The sequence below is a fragment of the Schistocerca americana genome, chromosome 4, assembly GCF_021461395.2.
Source record: "Schistocerca americana isolate TAMUIC-IGC-003095 chromosome 4, iqSchAmer2.1, whole genome shotgun sequence".
Classification (NCBI taxonomy): domain Eukaryota; kingdom Metazoa; phylum Arthropoda; class Insecta; order Orthoptera; family Acrididae; genus Schistocerca; species Schistocerca americana.
Window position 1 is genome coordinate 821,631,448 of NC_060122.1, and position 14,679 is coordinate 821,646,126.

A 14,679-nucleotide genomic window follows, 5' to 3' on the forward strand; every position below is an offset into this window, starting at 1 on the left:
AAAAAAAAAAAAAAAAAAAAAAAAAAAACAGGCGCTGATCTTAGCATTCCCAACAAAGTCCACGTATCATTTGGCTGTATTCGTATTATAAAGGCAGTAAAAAGATATTGTTAATGTGCCCACCTATTGGGATTAACGTAGTGGGATGCTGGTGTTACAACGAAATTCGAACGAGCCAGGAAAATGTAAAGAGTAACAGTCACGTAGGCGAGTCTCAGGTACACCGTAGGAAGTACGTGGTACGAGAGGATATGCTTCCTATGGTGACAGTTTTACTTGCTGATGAGTGTAGTTCAATGGAAGTGCACACATCTATCGTTGGGAACGCTGCGGCTCAAGACTAGGACGATAATTATTTTTTCTCCTTTGTATACATGGCCAACGGCCTTGCCGCAGCGGTAACACAGTTCCCGTCAGATCACCGAAGATAAGCGCTGTCGGGCTGGGCTAGCACTTGGATGGGTGACCATCCGGTGTGCCGAGCGCTGTTGGCAAGCGGGGTGCACTCGGCCCTTTTGAGGCAAACTGAGGAACTGCTTGAATGAGAAGTAGCGGCTCCGGTCTCGGAAACTGACATACGGCGGGGAGAGCGTTGTGCTGACCACATGCCCCTCCACATCCGCATCCAGTGACGCCTATCGGTTGAGGATGACACGGTGGCCGGTCGGTACCGTTGGGGCTTCATCACCTGTTCGGTTTTGTATACATGGATTATGATCTCCTACACCAAAGGCTTCTTCACACAACCATTAAACACCGAAACCATTCCAACACGTGACAGTTTCGCCATTGTGTCAGGTTCCTTATTTGCAAACCCGCCTACATCAATGCGTAATAATGTCACAGTCAGTGAGCTACATTGTTCATGATTCTGTGTGTCACTACGTCAACGTGATGTGTTGTGTGGGCATGTCGGAGCCACACTTGACAACCGACTGTGGGTATGCAAAGACACCGCGTCTGAAACACGACTGCCGATTTTGTAAAGGTTGGGTATTCAGCGTGTCGAGCCGTAGGATTGTTACAATACGCTGTTGGCTATTAAAACTGCGATGCCAGAAAGGACAGGAAAATAGCCAACAACGAAATCTTAGTTATTTTGCGTATACGGTACTGTAGGAATAATGCGTGATTAAGTTTGTCGATAGTTTGGAAGTCAGTAGGGAACGAAATTTAGTAAGCAGGGCTGCCAACTCTAACAACAACAATGCCTCCAAACCAGCTGAACATCAAGTCGAACTATGACTGGGTGAGAGACACGAGTACATCATTCCATGCTGCTGCTTCAGCAATAGGTCAAAGGTCATTCGCTGTAGTGACTACCGGTCCCTCGGTAACCCATGACCAGAAGTTTTCAGAAGTTTTCAGTGGATGAGTGTTCTGGAGAACATGGCCAGGGTAGCAGTGGTACACCCTCTGTATCAAGCCTGTTATCTTTTTTTTTGTGGGATTTTAGGGCGCAAAACATCTAAGGTCATAAGCGCCCAGTAAAGAACCAGAGAATGCTGGGACCGCGAGGGGAGAAAACCGTTACGAGGCCCAATACAAAAGGGAAGAAAAAAACAAATCTGAAACATCAAGACGTTACGGAAGAGTAACTAAAAGACCTCGACAAGAAAGCGGAGTCACCAGGTAGAAATCAAATCTCTTTTGCCATATTACTGCTTTTTAAGAAACTGAAAACGCGAGCTACAGCTCGCACGTCATCCGCTAAAATGTCCGGCAAAGCGGGAGGCAAGCTTGGTGAAAGACAACGTCACATAGATCTCGAAGATCACATAGATCTCGAAGACAGGGCACAGCCGCTGGCCTTAAGACGTCAAAGATGTAACGGCAGCTGTCCAAATTGTACACTATGCAGACCAGAGGTGAACGTGTTGTGCACACAGCGGCACCTCATGTTATCGCGCCATATGCTGGGCCAGAATGATGTCGGAAAGGCGGATGCATTGCCGCTCTTGTGTACAGTGTTTTCGTGCGTTCCACGGAGCGTTCCTGTCTCTACGCAAGGGAAGCGGCGACAATACTCGCCGTGGCGCTTCGGGCATCGTCGCGCTATCCGTGTGGATACTTGTCTTACCCGTTTCTTTTTTCGAGATACGTGGCGTGGCTGTACAATCGAGTACGACCGAGGGAAGCTAGTCGCAGTTGACTTCCTACACCGTTCCGGATTCGTATCACTGTCCAACGCGAGCAGCAGGATCGCGGAATGACAAACTGCGGCCTCTGTAGGCCACGGTCCTGTCGTTGCCGTATCCCGACATATGCTGGTTTCTCCTTGTTACACGAACCGTAAACACGATCCTATTACAAACACCCTGTATTCAAAACCAATTCATGAATAATTATTCCTTATACACAGAACGCAGATTACGTTAGTCCTACCTACTATTTCCGATAGCTCTGAAATGCTAACCATTTGCATAGCCAAACACGGCAATTTCACAGTTGTTGCATGTCGCCTTCATGGTACTGCAGTTTTTATAGCTAGTATGTATAGAAGTTTAGCCTCTACTCAGACTCGAGACAAAACTCGTTAAAACCGCTAGTCGTAAAGTAACGAAAGCCAGATTATACTCAAAAAACACCTTTTTTCCGAAGATTACAAAGTATTCTGTCAGGCGTTCGCAGTATTCTTAGGACACCGAGTCTGCCGACAGTTCAGTCTTCAGTGACGATTCAACATTGTTTTACGTCAAAACCTGTGTGTACAGGCCTCAGGGATTCGAGTTTGCGTTACGTTCTCCATTCGCTAACGGCGATCGCGTTGCTGTTTCATCCTGAGAGAACTGGCCTGCTTCAGCGTATTAGCAGTATAAACACTAAACTAGTAACTCAATATGTTTAAACATGTAATGTTACTAATTGTGTGCAGACAACATTCACTAGGAGTCATTTAATTACAGCTATACCACTCAATTCACAGTAATAAATGGGATAATGGTTGGTTTACTGAGCGGGCTAAAATCGAACTTTGCAACAGACTATCAAAAGGAAGCTGACTGAAACTCACAGATAACGCATTGGTTGAGCTAAGGGAGCTCGTGAACCACGACTAGGCGCGTAATACCCCAAATGACAGCAAATGCCCTTTTCAAAGAGGTGATCCGTTCTTAAAAGATCTCAGTGTTGGGTATGATCTGTTTCAATAATGGGGGGATATTTTACTTGACGCATCTCGATACGCTGGAGCACAGACACTAGTACGCAGTTCAAACGAGTCTTACTTAGCAGTTAATACTACTGACAAAACCAGTATCTAAGCACTATAACCTCAATCAGAAGCAGTTTGGCGATAGTGATTCACTGCAAATGTAGATTATCGAATCTGAGTTCAGAAGAACCACGTATCTGATAGCTCTGATGCCAGACATATAAAATACGATTTAGACTCCATGTTTGCAGTCTGTCAATCTAGAAAAGTTAATCCATCTCTGCTGGATAATCTGGAGAAATTTATTGCAGTGTTATTACAAATTATTGAAGTGACAGATCCTAAAAGCTCTGGTCCTGCAGTTACTCTGATGCTCATGTTGTTCTTGTTGTGGTCTTCAGTCCAGAGACTGGTTTGATGTAGCTCTCCATGCTACTCTATCCTGTGCAAGCTTCTTCATCTCCCAGTACCTACTGCAACCTACATCCTTCTGAATCTGCTTAGTGTATTCACCTCTTGGTCTTCCGCTTCGATTTTTAACCTCCATGCTGCCCTCCAATACTAAATTGGTGATCCCTTGATGCCTCAGAACATGTCCTACCAACCGATCCCTTCTTCTCCACAAATTTCTCTTCTGCCCAATTCTGTTCAGTACCTCCTCATTAGTTATCTGATCCACCCATCTAAGCTTCAGCATTCTTCTGTAGCACCACATTTCGAAAGCTTCTATTCTCTTCTTGTCTAAACTATTTATCGTCCATGTTTCACTTCCACACATGGCTACACTCCATACAAATACTTTAAGAAACGGCTTTCTGACTCCTAAATCTATAATCGATGTTAACAAATTTCTCTTCTTTAGAAAAGCAAAGCTTTCCTTGCCATTGCCAGTCTACATTTTATATCCTCTCTACTTCGACCATCATCAATTACTATCACGGTCAAAAAATGTTTGCTCCGTATTGTTTTCCTCGTAACTAACTCGCAAAAAGTAGTTGAATTAAAACAGGCTTCCTCAGAACTGATATACACCACGCTTTTTTTCCTCGGATATCCCGTGTAATTTAATTACAAATTGATCGTCGACGGAATGCCTTGCAGTAACTATCCCGAGCACAATATAATGACATTTGAGGAGAAAAATATATCCACGATTTATCTTAGACTGGTACTTAGCAACTTACGCTTAGCTAAATCTGTCCTTAATACCAGAAGTCACTGATACATCCAGGTTTGGTCATGATCACCTCACGCAATTCAGATCAAATCCAGCGTAAATAAGAAACTTTCCGCACTAATACCTTGCCTGAAAAATGATAAGACATGGAGATGTAAAATTACTGTTCCAATGCTAAAATTACTGTACCAATGCTATGGTTTAAATTTCATTTCCATCAGTGTATTGGGTTAAATGTCAATTTCCTTCGCAGGTTGAGATGTAATGCACGCTGCATCCGTGGATGTCGATAAGCCACACGTGCGTCTACGGCCTTACTGAATGGCAGCCTCTTTTCGATGTCTGAGTTCGGCTTTGGAAAACCCATGTTTCCCGAGCCGGGAACCAGTAGGCTCCATCAGTCCTCTATAATCGTAGGCTCGATGCATGCTTCAGCGACTTCCATGCGGCCCAAGATTGAACGTTGTGTCACAGGGAGACGGAATCTTGCCTTAGTGAAGATGGGGCTAGGTCCTTAAAAAAATTAAAAGAACGTAGGTGTTTTACGTGCCGATGGGGTGAATTACTGTTGAAACGGAGACATCCGTGCCAACTATAATACCGAATTTGTACAAGGAAAAGAGTTCTGTCTCGGTGGGCCCTTATTTTCCTAGCTACTCGTGGGACACAGAACGATCCTACGCCAACTATAGACACGTCAAGCTTCTCGGGTAGTCTGATGTTAGCATCCAGACAACAAAGTTATCTCCTGTGTCTAGTTCACTTGAGAAAGTAATACATCACGACCTTTGATAAATACCGTTTTCGTTGCAAACTGTGGAAGGAGCGTTCGTGAAAGTATCGCCTTCCTACAGACATAAAGCGTTGTCGAGGCGTTCAGAGACACACACACCCACCAGAGCCTGGGTAACATCACACTCTCGATCGGGAAACATGAACCATCCAAATAACTGTTAAACGTCAAACCGCTTCGAGACTACACCATTAAGAAAGAGCTACATACCGCGTTAAATTGCAGCAGTGAGGTTGTAAACTGTTGGAACATCATGACTATTGATACCAAAGAGCTTCAACAAGAATGAGAAGGTGGAGGTATCACCAAAGTAATGATAATTGTGAATCTAGTAAAAGCTGAGGTCGAAAAGACAGGTGTTTTATTCTGACATTCGCCGTACCAAAGTTCATCGAATACAGTGCCGCAGAATCCACCGCCCTTAAATTTAGACTCTCTCCGTAATCGTACGAGTATTTCAGTCACACCGTCATGGTGTGCAAATAACAGCCTGTGTGCGAAAGATGCTGTTTTGCTGCTCAAGAATCAAATATTCGATGCACTGCTCCGGCCATGTGTGTTAACTGCTCTCATGAAAGCCCTTTCGAACAAAGAATGTCTGGTCTTCATAGAAGAGAAGAAGACCCAGAAGAGGAAGATTACGCTACGTAGCTCATATTCTAAGGCAAAGGAAGCTAAGACAATGCAACAGAGTACTTTCGAGATATTTTTCGTTTCAGAGATGAAGCTGCCTAGTATCGAAGACAATGTCCGATACCAAAAACATATGGACCTGCACTTGCAAATGTAATTGTAAACCTGCACCACTAACTAAATAATCTGGAACGCTTAGCACAAAAACAATGGTGGAGGTAGAGCGTGTTGTTGAGAAGCCGCAACCCATGCTCACGGCAGGCAGAAAGATGCATAAGAACTGTCCTACTTGTAATTAAACAGCTTTACCATCATCACCAAAAGCAGAGCAAGAGACGAAGAAAAACTAACCACAAAGATCCACTACAAAACCGTCACACTGTACGACCCAAGTTCTTTTTCGACAGAGACGATGACAACTATTTCTACGATGGTACAGACGTCGTTATACCCTAAGGCATAGTTTCCCAAACTGTGTTCCGCAGGACGTAATTGGTCCGCAAAAAACTATTAATAATATGGAGGGTTTTTCTACCTTCTTGACGACATTTTGTTATTTTATTATGATCCCCGTGTTATTAGAAATGACTTAAAGTTGAAGTAATCACTGAATAAAACAAGTTTTTCTCATTTTTATATTAACCTTAGAAATAAACAAGATGTTCCATCAGAGTACCACGATTCTCAAATTATTCGGTTAGAGGAAAAGGTTGGGATCCCCTGCCATAAGGAACGAGGAAGCAGCTTAAGGGACCCTCCCTCTCTCCTTAAACTGCAAATTGTCCGTCTTGTAGGAATGATAGGTAGGAGAAACAGAAAAACCGAGACAAGAACCTCACCACTATGAGGGTTTTCATACCTCGGTCGATTGTCAACAGGTTCAAGATACATGTGGAAGAGTTACGATTTCTTGCATAAGGAAGACCAATGTGTATATGTCTTGAAGAGGAACATTTTCTTCTGACTGCTCTATGCTATAAGGTTAAAGCCCCACAAAAAGGACGATATAATGGAGAGCTTTAGAAGGAGGAGCTATTTTTGTAAAAGTTACATCCAACTGTGACCTCTCCTTGTCACTATCAGCTTACAAGCAGTAGTTGTATCAGTGTAGGCCCATCACAGATTAACTATATATTCTCTCTATCTATCGTCACATGAAGTTCTAGGTCAAGAGGTTCTCATTCAACTCAGTATGCGCCTCACCCAACAGTTCCTCCTATGTGGGGATTTTAAAGCAGACAGCGGCCTGTCAGGGTTCAGCTACTACTTCCATTGAGGGTTTCCTAATTTGTGTCTGTTGAACTAAGAGCAGAGGATTGTCTCACCGCCGCAACGGAATGTGAACTGCTGACGGTGCGTGGGTACACTCTGTACCCCAATCACACACTGCTCAAAGGGGAGTGGTCAGTGCCGTGCACCCTAGTGGCCAGGTCAATCCACGCTGCTCAGTTATGCGCCGGCGTTCATTAGTTGCACGTACTGCCAACTGATAGCCTGCCAATCTCTCGGCAGTCCGTGGTTAAATATGTTCAGCTAGAGAAAGATCTGGAAAACGTGCTCTTCACTCTCTGTATCGAGGTGGGCCAGGGCATCAAGGCAACTAGTGGCCTAGTGCATTATTTTGTTCAAAGATAAAATCACAGAAAACTTGAAAGTAGGACACAGCCATCGCCCTTAACACCACAGAAATGTAACGGCTGCGGTTCAAATTAGCGGCAACGCGAACCAGAGGTGATCGTGTTGTTTACCCAATGGCACCCTACAACATCAGGCCAGATGCTGAGCCTATATGACGATAACGAATGCAACCTTGCAACATTCGTTCTCCTCAGGGCCTCCAGACAATGTAGGATAAATTTGATGTCGTTTGCAGAACCGGCAGTCGTCTGAAAAGACGCCGTGAGACTCTCGTGCCCAAGATTGTTGATGGGCGCAACACAACAGCAGGTCTGGCTCGGCTGCCGCTTCAAAGGAAGCCGCAACAATGGCTGTCGTTGTGACAGTCCATGCCATTCCATACGTCGTCTCTCTAAACGTATAGATTCTTGTGTCACTGCAAACAAGACTATTTCTTGAGTCACAGTACAGGACGTGAATGTTGAGCCTGTGAAAAAATACATGTCCTCTCGGGCACAAGTCTCGTGGGATCGGTGAGACCCAGCATGGCGTTGAATATGGCGCTCGTTGGCCCACTGATTCCATATTCGCATGGCGATGATGGGATCCCACCAATGTGAGCAGCAATATCGACAAAGGATAAACTTGTCTCGATAGGCCACAATCGTGCTGTTGTAGAATTCCGACACGTCCTGGTAGACGTTTCTTCTTCTTCTTCTTCTTCTTCTTCTCTCACAAGGTATAACACTAACTTCTCGCAAGCAACCAACATTCAATTGTTATTTATGAATGAGAACCTCCTTGTGTAATCCTTCCACATACATAGTGTGTAGATGGGTTTACTCCTGTCTGTTTTCTACGACTGTGCCGATTGCTTATCATTCGCATAACCAAGCATGTCGTATATTTCATACTAAACGACACGAGCGCACCAGTCTAGATGACGTTTCACGTCGCACGAGCTACGGTGGCTCCTTGTCGCTACGTTTATGCCAATAACACAGTGCAGTCGTGTAACACGCAACTGCTTTTTTAAATAATCTATCGGTACATGGATAAAGTATTGTTACATTCGATGAGAAGTGTCTGCAGATGAAAAACTGCGTCGCATATGTATACTGCACGTATGTGCTACGCTCATAATTCTCTGCATGTGGCTTTATTGCAGACATCGATAGCCGAGGTCCCAGTCAGACACACCCACTGCGAATACATTTTGTATTTTTTTGGGAGGACAGAAAATAATTTAAGTGGGGATCAGCTCTGTAATACAGGGATGAGTACGGTAAAACTTTAGAAACAATGTACAGTGTCTGGACTTCAGCTTAAGTGTGTTGCAGAGTATCTCGCACATTCCTGTTTAGATCAAGGATCAGCCAGCCTTATTAATTTGTTGTACTGCACTGCGTGACAAAAAAAGTGAAGCACCCAGTAATGAAATGAAACTTCAAAAGTTGAGAGGATGTGTGATGTTATGTCAGTGATTAAAAAATGGAGTCAGATTTACACAGAATTGGCAGTATGATGCCAGTTATCAATGTGAATCTGCTCCCTCTGACCTGGACGCGTCCACTGATTTGGTTGGGAAAGTTGTTACACTGCTGGCCATAATATTGCTACACCAAGAAGAAATGCAGATGATAAACGGGTATTCATTGGACAAATATATTATACTGGAACAGACATGTTATTACATTTTCACGCAATTTGGGTGCATAGATCCTGAGAAATCAGTACCCAGAACAACCACCTCTGGCCGTAATAACGGCCTTTATACGCCTGGGCAATGAGTCAAACAGAGCTTGGATGGCGTTTACACGTACAGCTACCCATGCAGCTTCAACACGATACCACAGGTCATCAAGAGTAGCGACTGGCGTATTGTGACGAGCCAGTTGCTCGGCCACCATTGACCAGACGTTTTCATTTGGTGAGAGATCTGGAGAATGTGCTGGCCAGGGCAGTAGTCGAACATTTTCTGTATACAGAAAGGCCCGTACAGGACCTGCAACGTGACAACGTGCATTATCCTGCTGATATGTAGGGTTTCGCAGGGATCGAATGAAGGGTAGAGCCATAGAGCCAAGGGTCGTAACACATCTGAAATGTAACGCCCACTGTTCAAAGTGCCGTCAATGCGAACAAGAGGTGACCGAGACGTGTAACCAATGGCAACCCATACCATCACGCCGGGTGATACGCCAGTATGGCGATGACGAATACACGCTTCCAATGTGCGTTCACCGCGATGTCGCCAAACATGGATGCGACCATCATGATGCTGTAAACAGAACCTGGAATCATCCGAAAAAATGACGTTTTGTCATTCGTGCACCCAGGTTCGTCGTCGAGTACACCATCATAGGCGCTCCTGTCTGTGATGCAGCGTCAAGGGTAACCGCAGCCACGGTCTCCGAGCTGATAGTCCGTGCTGCTACAAACGTCGTCGAACTGTTCGTGCAGATGGTTGTTGTCTTGCAAACGTCCCCATCTGTTGACTCAGGGATCGAGACGTGGCTGCACGATCCGTTACAGCCATGCGGATAAGATGCTTGTCATCTCGACTGCTAGTGATACGAGTCCATTGGGATCCAGCACGGCGTTCCGTATTACCCTCCTGAACCCACCGATTCCATCTTCTGCTGATAGTCGTTGGATCTCGACCAACACGAGCAGCAGTGTCGCGATACGATAAACCACAATCGCGATAGGCTAAAATCCGACCTTTGTCAAAGTCGGAAACGTGACGGTACGCATTTCTCCTCCTTACACGAGACATCACAACAACGTTTCACCAGGCAACGCCGGTCAACTGCTGTTTTTGTACGAGAAATCGGTTGGAAACTTTCCTCATGTCAGCACGTTGTAGGTGTCGGCACCGGCGCCAACTTTGTGTGAATGCTCTGAAAAGCTAATCATTTGCATATCACAGCATCTTCTTCCTGTCGGTTAAATTTCGCGTCTGTAGCACGTCATCTTCGTGGTGTAGCAATTTTAATGGCCAGTAGTGTATAAAGCCATTAATCCTCTTCTGAGAGAGGCTGGTCCACAGCTGTTGTAACTGGGCCTTGGTATCCTGGACTCTGGCTCTGGGAGATGACTCCCCTACGTCGTCTGAGATGATGAAACGCATCTTCTAAGTGGGGATATTTCAGGCCACTGCTCTACCGTACCATCACGCACTCACTTTATAGGCACACGTACTGTGGGTACAGGAACATTATCCCGCTGAAAAATAGCCCCACGATACTGTCGCAAGAGGTAACACGTGTTGACGCGGAGATCGTGACGTGCTGTTACGCCGTCACAGTTCCCCTCGGTCAGTACTGGCCGTGACCTGAAGTCATACCCGATGGCTCCTCACACCTTGACCCCAGGAGAACACCTCTGTGTCTCTCCAAAACATTGGCTGAATGAGATCTCTCCTGAGGTCACCACCATAATCACCGACGATATGACACGAGGTAGTGCAGAACCGCGATTCATCGCTGAACACGATGCGACACCATTCATTAGCAGTCCATGCTTCCTAGTATCGGTCTGACATTTACGTCAGTGAAGAAGATCCTGTACAAGTTTCTGTAGCGTAAGCAGAAGTCCTCGAGCACTGCCGTTCCATTCCGCACGTACCTTTCGAGCTCAACTGCGTTTTCATCTCGGTAAAGGACAGAAAACTGTTGCCCCGTGAGACGGGTATGAGGCGGTCGATTGAGCTCATCTGGTGGGGCGTTGTGTGGGTGGCCTTTGCGATATAACGGTCGGAGCAGGCTGGCGGGCGCGCGGCCAGGCTCGGCGCTGCCTGCTATTCCTGTCGCTGCCGCCGCCCCTCAACGCGCCTCCCAGTGGCGGCTGCGGCTGCTCCTGCTGGCCACCGTCGCTCGTCGGCCCGGAAACCGGCGGCTTGTACACACAACTCCCACGACGTGACTCACCGATGCACCGAGCTGTTTCCGTAGACAGCACTAACGTTCTTTGAGAAACAACCCAGAACGGCCTGAGAGGTGAAAAGTTCTCGGCTAGGCAGTGAAAGTCTTTTTGGTAAGAATGAATTTATTTTTCGACGTTTTCCTGTTTATGGACAATGAGCTTTGTATAATACGAGGTCTGTTCAGACAGAAACCGAGCTTTTGAAACAGCGCGCCAACCAGCAGAGAGAGCGCGCTGCGGCTACTGAGCGCCCCTAGCGGCAGGTTTAGACAACAAACTGTCGCTCGGACGATTACCAAGCGAAGCTCGTCGGATTAATCCAATGAAGGAGCTTGAAGAACAACGAGTGTGTGAAATTCTGCTTTTGGCAAAACTTCCACAGAGACGAATGGATCTGAGCACTATGGGACTTCGTCTGAGGTCATCAGTTCCCTAGAACTTAGAACTACTTAAACCTAACTAACCTAAGGACATCACACACATCCATGCCCGAGGCAGGATGCGAACCTGCGACCGTAGCGGTCGCGCGGTTCCAGACGGTAGCGCCTAGAACCGCTCGGCCACCCCGGCCGGCTGCACAGACACATTTCATATGCTTAGCTAAGCATACGGGGAAGACTGTATGAGACGCACGCAGTGCTACGAGTAGCTTAAACGTTTTCAACAGGGCAGAATGTCGTTCTGTGACGATTCCAAGTCTGGACGTCCTTCCACATCAACAGCTGATGGCCATGTGGATAGCGTTCGTCCTGTGATTCGCGGAAATCGTCGTTTAACTGTTCGGGAAGTTGCTGAGTGATCGTACCGGCAAATTTTTAGTGGAAACTTGAGATGCGTCGTGTCAGTGCAAACTTCGTGCCGCGTTTGTTGACCGAAGATCAGAAACAGACCCGTGTTGAAATGTGCGAGGAACTGCTTGCCGCTGGTTATGACAATGTAAAGATTCTGAAGAACGTCATAACAGACGATGAGACGTGGGTGTACGGCTATGATGCTGAAACGAAGAGTCCGTCAAAGATCAGGGTGATGTTGGTTACGTTTTTCGACAGCAAAGGCATTATCCATCGTTAATTTGTGCCACCTGGTCAGATGGTAAACAAGGAAATCTGTCAGGGAATCCTAGTGCGCATGAGGGATGCTGTGCGCAGAAAAAGGCCTGAATTGTGGGAAAACCAGAGTTGGATGTTGCGTCATGACAGTGCGCCAGCCCACGCATCACTCCTTGTCATTATCTATCTAGCGGAACTCCACATTCCCATGTGTCCTATCTACCGAAGTCTCCGGACATAGACCCAGTAGACTTTTTCCTGTTTCCCAAACTGAAAAACACATCGAAAGGACGTCGTTTCCAAGCGATAAAGGATATAAAGGGCAATGTGACGAAAAACCCGGGCAATGTGACGAGAAACCTGCGCGCCGTCCCACAACATGTGTTCCAGGAGGCGTTCCAAAACTGGAAGAACCGATGGGAACGGCGTATTGCCAGTATAGGGGACTATTTTAAAGGGGACAGTGCTTGAAATGTTGTACAATAAGCAATGAAGCTGATACAGCAAAAGTTCGGTTTCTTTTTGAACACACCTCGTATTCTTTTATTCCTTAAATACGACGCTGCAAACCACGTAAAGCCACTTTTACATTCACCATAATCTCTTCCTTCGATTGAAAATGTTCAAGCACGAATTTATTTAGTCTTCGGAGCAGCTGAATGGCAAACTGTGCCAAATTTCGTGTATAAAGTACACCAAGACAAAAAAGAAGGACGTATCAAAAATGAATTATCTTATGCAGCGGAATTGGATAAATGTGATGTACATGTACAGACAAAAAAATGATTACAATTTCGGAAAAATTGATGATTTATTCAAGAGAAAGAGCTTCACAAATTGAGCAAATCAATAATGCGTTGGTCCATCTCTGGCCCTTATACAAGCAGTTATCCGTCCTGGCGTTCATTGATAGAGTTGAGGGATATCTCCCCGAGGGACATCGTGCCATATATCTGTCCCACTGGTGCGTTAGACCATCAAAATCCTGAGTTGGATGCAGAGCTCTGCCCACAATGCTCCAAATGTTCCCAGTTGGCCCAGGCAGGGTTTGGCAAGCACGAAGACAAGCAAAAGAAACTCTCACCTTGTGCCGGCGAGCATTATCTTGCTGAAATCTCAGCCAGGATGGCTTGCTATGATGGGCAATTAAACGCGGCGTAGAATATCGTCGACGTACCGCTCTGCTGTAAGGATACCGCGGATGACAACCAAATGGATCCTGCTGTGAAAACAAGTGGCACCCTAAACCATCACTCCTTGCCCTCTGGCCATATGGCGGGCGACAGTCACTTTCGTATCCCAACGCTGTCCGGCACGTCTCAGACAATTCTTCGCTGGCAACGGGACTCTGTTCGAAACGGGAATCATCACTTAAAACGACTCTACTGCAGTCTGTGTGTTTACAGATCTGTCTTCTGGAGATGCCCCAACAAAAAAATGCCAACAAAATAAAAGTAACGTGGAATCACAGCGTTGGCTAGAGCTATGTAGCTCAAACGAAGACGGGGATGACAGACACGCCCCCACAAAACAACGATATAACCGAAAAGTAACAAACACAAATTCCTCCAGAATAAACGGAAAGAACATACAAAAAAAAAAAAAAATTCGAATCGCACTCCAACCACAGATGAACAGGTCGAAGACCGGAAATAAATAACCAATAATTACAAAAGACTCGCTCCCATTCAACTAAATCATTACTACAGACCATATCAAAATGCAAACATCTACGACAATAGTGATCCACTGCTAACAACACGACCCCTATAAGAACAATCGATTTCTCATACGCGGCGCCACATCGATATCACACTTGAAAAAAAAGGCCAATATTGTATAAAAACCAAAATTATAAATAACACTACTACTCCTTTCTCTCACGACTATTAGAGCTGTGCGCTTAGGTTCTTGGGTAACCTCACCCTCAACAGACTTGCCACGTTGCGAAAACAGATAATCGTATCACTCGCAGCAGTTTAACTTATGCTATTAAGTTGCTGATACCCAAAAATTCGTGAGCAAAAACAAAAGAAATAAAAATAAAGATATAGTAGCTACTAGTTTCTCTATCGACAACATAAGATGCGCTCTCAGGTTCCACCCAAACCACACATTCTTACATCAGTATATATTTGAATAAACAGCATAGTTTACATACATCATGCATTACACTGGTAATTAACACAACCACAGATATCATTTAATAATTCGTAGTGATAGACGGTGAATCATCGAGTAGAACAGAAGTGATATCTGGCGTTCCGCACGGCAGTGTCATAGGCCCTCTGCTGTTCCTGATTTATATAAATGATGTAGGTGATAATCT

The 14,679-nt window shown here is 45.5% G+C and overlaps 1 protein-coding gene and 1 pseudogene across 1 annotated transcript in view; both read left to right on the forward strand.

Annotated features, from left to right (window-relative positions):
- LOC124613014 overlaps window positions 1–14,679 on the forward strand; it is a 252,827-nt gene that overhangs the window by 14,507 nt on the left and 223,641 nt on the right. The gene's annotated exons all lie outside the window — the stretch shown is intronic.
- On the forward strand, window positions 378–494 carry LOC124614323 (annotated as a pseudogene).